The sequence below is a fragment of the Megascapheus bottae genome, chromosome 21, assembly GCF_031878675.1.
Source record: "Megascapheus bottae isolate mThoBot1 chromosome 21, mThoBot2.hap1, whole genome shotgun sequence".
NCBI classification, from domain to species: Eukaryota; Metazoa; Chordata; class Mammalia; order Rodentia; family Geomyidae; genus Megascapheus; species Megascapheus bottae.
Window position 1 is genome coordinate 18185774 of NC_143529.1, and position 6000 is coordinate 18191773.

Consider the following 6000-nt stretch of genomic DNA (forward strand, 5'->3'; position numbering starts at 1 on the left):
CTGGGTTTGATTCCTTAGTACCACATACAAAAAAGCCGGAAGTGGTGCTGAAGCTCAAGTGACAGAGCTTTAGCCTTGAGAAACTCTAAGGACAGTGCTCAGGTCCTGAGCTCAAGCCCAGGACTGAAAAAAAAATTACAAGCCCAGTGTGGTGACCCATGCTTGTAATTCTAGCTGTTTGGGAGGCTGAGATCTGAGGGTCGAGGTTTAAATCCAGCCTGGCGCCCCAAAAATCTGTGAGATTCTTTTTTTTTCTAATTTATTTTATTGTTATTTTAGAAATTGTATACAGTAGGATTACTTTCACATATGTTTATTTTTTATTTTTTTTGCCCGTTGTTGACTTGAGCTCAGGGTCTGAGCACTGTCCTTGGACTTTCTCAAGGCTAGAAGCTCTACCACTTGAGCCTCAGCACCATTTCTGGCTTTTTTTCTATGTAGTACCGAGGAATCGAACCCAGGTCTTCGTGCATGCTAGACAAGCACTCTACCACTAGGCCAAACTCCCGGCCCCCTTTCACATATGTTTGAAGTGCATAAGCACATTTCCTTTTGCATAGTGTCATCTGCTCTCTCATTTTTTCCCATTTCTTCCCTTTAATCTCCACCCAGGAGACGCATAGTTCACTTTCATGAATGTCTAAGGTGTTCCATCACTCTGGAACATTTTTGCAGATCAGTTTTTCTTAGTTTTAGTAAGTTTAGATGCAAAGTTAAAAATCAAAAATTAACTCTTAATTTTTGAATCTTTCCAAAAGTAACTACAAGTGTCCTGCTTTATTCTTATATTTATACAAACAACAACAACAACAACAATAATAATAGAATAATAAAAATAGTAACTAGATTAGAAAAGTGTTTTCTCTAATTGGAAGAAATGGATATAATTAAAACCTTTTTTATATATTTATTTTTTTATTGTAATTAATAGAAGGGTTACATTATATTCACCAGATAGAAGGCGCATTACTTCGCAAACATTGATACCCTTTCTCATGACATGGTTCCCATTCCCCTCCCCCCTCCCCCTGCTCTTTTTGATTTCCCCCCTTCCCTATCCAATTTCAAATAACCAATTAAGCACATATAAAATATATCAGATAACAAGGTGAAATATTGTAACAATATGAGATAACCAAGGGGTAGCAAAAGACATGAAATAACATTAAGGACAACAATCACTCATTATATGGCTTTTGTTTCTTTATCCTGGAGGTCCTTACAGCCCGTGAGATTTGTGAGATTCGTGAGATTCTTATCTTCAATTAATCACTAGAAAATCAGAAGTGGTGGTAGTCTTGAGCTGACGAGCTTAGGAACAATGTTCAGGCTCAGAGTTCAAGTCCCATAACGCCCCCCCCCCAAAAAAAAGAAACACACAAACCACAGAGTGGAGTGTTTCTCCATCAAAGGAAGCAACTGCAGCCCTCTCAGAAGCTCCCCAGATCTCTACACACTTCAAAGGTTACTGAAGTTTCATGACCACTAGGTCATGAAAACTGGATATCTCTCCTGCAGAACTCATGTTGCAAATGTGTCTTTGATGGAGAGAAGCAATTCAGAAATGTATTGCTTTAATAAAATGTATGTTTTTCATATCTGATGCCCAAATGACTACACATTCCAGGCTGAAATGTAAGAGCATTTAAATATAATCTTTTTCTCTCTTCTTTTCCCTCTCCCTCATCCCACTCCTCCCTCCCACCCCCTCATCATCTGGAACTATTGCTCTCATTCCTTCTATTTTCCTGAGAAAAGGTCTCATTATTAATATAGCTCTGGTGGGCCTTGAACTCACAATCCCTCTACTGCCCTGAGTGCCTAGGAGTGCACCACACCCATCTTGAATTTACTTTCTTTAATGATCTTTAGTCCTACCTACCTATGAAGTGAAATGGGCAGGCTAGTTATAATGGTGCATGATTGTACTGACATTTGCTTAGGAGACAGAGTAGGATCATAGTTAAAGGCCAGCCTGGGAAAAATCAGTGTAATATTATTTGCAAAAGGTCTGGAGTTGTGATGGAAGTGGTTTTGCAAGAAAGAGTCCCCGAGTTTAATCCTCAGTAATACAAGATAAAAAGTTGAAATATGGTAAGATTCTGAGTTATTTTGCTTATTTGCTTTTTAGAACTTACAAATTTCCTCAAAGAATATTACAAGTAGAATTTATATGGAATCATTTAATATTTACTTCATCTTTCTATTCAAGAGGATGGTCATATAGGCCCTTTAACTAATAGGGACATAATGTATCATTTTCCACGGTTTGATATGTTCTTTCCCATTCATTGTGATGATATATAGGAAGCTTTAGAGGAGCTGGTGTTTTGTTAGACAACATAATGGCTACCCAGAGGTAGTTGGATGAGGTGGCTTACGCCTGTAATCCTAGCTACTCAGGAGGCTGATATCTGAGGATCTCAGTTCAAAGCCAGCTCAGGCAATACAAACTCGAGAGACTCTTATCCCATTTGATCACTAGGAAATGGGAAGTGGGGCTTGGCTCAAGGGTAGGACAATAGCCTTGAGCTGAAGAGCTCAGGGATAATACTCAGGCCAGACTTCAAGCCCCATGACCAAAGTGTGTGTGTGGGGGAAACAGATGTAAAGCAGGCTCATGTTTTATTTATTCTATCAGAAGAAAATAAGCCAGGCTGGCTTGACTTCATAAGCATTGGAGACATCTGTAGAGAAAAATGATCATCTTATGCTAAATCTTTAGATGTTGTGCAAAGAACTGTTGGTTTTGGAGATGATTCCCTAGTTGTATTGCCTGGATCTTCTGCATTCTGTACACCTGTGAGTCCCTAAGGAGCTTGAATGCTGTGAATAGTCCTCCGTAGGCTACATTCTCTTGGAATGGTCCCTGGCTTATTCGGTTGAGTTTCATTGTCCTCTATACACTCTGTAAGGCAAATAGAAAATGGATACTCTCATAAATATATGGAAGAAATTGGCTCATGTGTTGCTGTTCCCTGTTTGAATGCTAATGTGATGCAGTTTGTTGTAATCAGCAGTGTTTTTCTTTGATCCATTAAGGTACTCATTATTAATAGATCCAGGTCACCTTAGCATCCTTTTCTTTAACCTTACGCCTGGAGTGGAGAGAAAATCCCAAGTCTAGCAATCATTCAAGTGTAAGGCAGGTAGGAACTTATTTGCCTTTATTGACTATTGTATTTCACAACCTATTGGACCTAGAGAATGTTGATATTAAAATGATCATAGTGAGAGATGCTTGATTAACATTAAATGTCTTTCCTTCCTTTTAGTTACAGTTCTTTTTGGTCAGTTATGTTCTTTGGGGTCTAAAGTTCATGCTGGGACTTCGATCTCAACCTTGTTATTGACTAAGTTGTCATCTTAAATAACCTAGGACACTAATGCTTTTGGACTTAAATGAGAGACTGCAGACTTTAAAAATACTTTTATAATAGAGCACAGTGAATACTTTAGGAAAGCCTTGCAAACACATGATGAGTACAGTTGGGAGAAGCTTCCATAGTAACAGCTAATCTGAAAACTAAGAGATAAAAATTTACAAGGCAAGTAAAGTGTGGATGTATCTGCACAATGGATAAAGTCCCTGAAGCTCACTACCTGAAGCAGTTTTTGCCAGTCCTAGGCTTCTGCTCAGGGCCTGAGTACTGTCCTTGGGATTTCTCAAGGCTAGAGCTCTACCACCTGAGCCACAGCACCACTTCTGACTTTTTTTCTATGTATGTAGTACCAAGGAATCGAATCTGGGTCCTCATGCATGCTAGGCAAGCACTCCACCACTAGGCCAAACTCCTGGCCCTACCTGAAGCATTTGTAAAGGCTGAGTATAGCTAGAGCATTGAACACACAGAATTGATAGAGCCTGGAAGTAGGACTTGATACAACAGCCTTGTAAGCCATGTTCAGGAGCATGTTGTTAAAAAGTTGTTTGAGTGTTTTAAATTGAAAGGAGAGGTAATTATTTTTGCATATTGAGAAAACTCTCTGAGTACAGAACGAAGTATGGGTTGTAACAGTAGGCTGAGAGACAAAGTGGCTACTCCAATGGAAGAATATTGTATATTGGAAGTGAATTAGCCCTGTTAAGGAAATCCTGATAGTTATAAATCACTTATATCAATAGAAAAGTGAAATTGATATAATATTAAAATGTTCAGCAGTCTCCCAATAAAAAAGCATTCTAGAGATATATTATCATCACTCTTGATTGAGCGTATAAGAATATATATAATCATATAATATACCTTAGTATATTATAATACCTCGAATAAAATACCAAATTTTAATACTCTACAAGGTAAGAGTAAAAACTTGGATATATTCATCAGACAATATAATTTTATGAAACAAAATCTTAGTATAATTTAATTGGCAGAAATTCAAATTCCTGGAATTCCTTCAGTGAAAGTTAGACTTTCTGTACATGTTGAGGCTAGACATTATATTACAGCACACTATGACATAATTTGATATTCTGGGCAATTTTATTTATTTATTTATTTATTTGCCAATCGTGGGGCTTGAACTCAGGGCTTGGACTCTGTTCCTGAACCTCTCAGTGCTTAAGGCTAGTGCTCTACCACTTGAGCCGCAGTGCCACTTTCAGCCTTTCAGCCTTTTCTGTTTGTGTGGCAGTGAGGAATGGAACCCAGGGTTGCTTGCATGCTAAACAAGCACTCTACCACTAAGCTACATTCCCAGCTCAAATGTGTGATGATACTGGGACTCAGAACTCAGGGCCTGGGCATGGTCTTTTAGCTTTTTCATTCAAGGTTAGTGTTCTACTACTTGAGCCACAGCTTTACTTTAAGCTTATTTTTGGTCATTAATTGGAGATAAGAGTCTCACTGACTTTCCTGCCTGAGCTAGCTTCAAACCTGGTTCCTCAGATCACAATCTCTTAGGTAGGATTATAGGCGTGGGCCACTGGAACTCAAGGTCAGTTTGGTTATTTCCATCAGGGATTTTTGATTATGGTAGAGGGAGTCCTTAATAAACCCAAAGAAAATGTCAAAGATATGCTGTCATATTGCAGTCAGGTACTTTTTGGTGTGAGTTGGTTATTTTAGGCTAAAACATAATAAAATATCAATAATAGCAAACATGTTTTGAACATTGTAGTCTAAGCTATGCTAACAGTTTAATTATGTGATTGCCATGTAATTCCTATAGTATCTCCAAATCTATAGATGTCAAGTCAAGGGTTATCATGGTAAAGTGATAGCTTGAGGTGAAAGATAAAGTGAGGAATGCAGGAAAGCAATGAGTCTGTGAGGGAGAAGAACAGCTGGGAAAAACCACGAGAGCAAGAGGAACACCAAAGGATTTGAAAAAGGAAGGTATGGGCAAACAACAAAAAGAAGAGGCGAGTGCACTCTGAATATTCACTCATTCAGTCCTATGAGCTGTGTGAGGGTCCTTGTGATGTTGAATCAGCTATCCATGTTTATTTAGACAGATCCACACACAGATATGTCCATTTAAAGTGGCTTCTTTCAGGCCTGGGCATCTTGGTGTTATATGATGGTAGAATCTCGGTGTGAGGTTTGGTTTCCCTATGGTGGAGTCATATCATTCTCTGTTATAACTACCCCATAACAAACAACCCCAGAACTTGGTGGTTTAAAACAGCCATGCCATTGTTCCTTATGATTATATGGCTTAGATGTTTAGGCCAGACTTGCATATATGATTCTAATTCTTTTTTTTTTTTTGCCAGCCCTGGGCTTGAGCTCAGGACCTGAGCATTGTCCTTGGACTTTCTCAAGGCTAGAGCTCTACCACTTGAGCCTCAGCACCACTTCTGGCTTTTTTCTATGTATATGGTACTGAGGAATTGAACCCGGGTCTTCATGCATGCTAGGCAAGCACTTTAACCACTAGGCCAAATTCCCAGCCCCATGATTCTAATTCTTTTGTGGTCATGTTGTGGTATATTGACTGGTCTTAGAGACCCAAAAGGTCTTCACTCCTGTGCATTGTACATTGGAAAGGTTG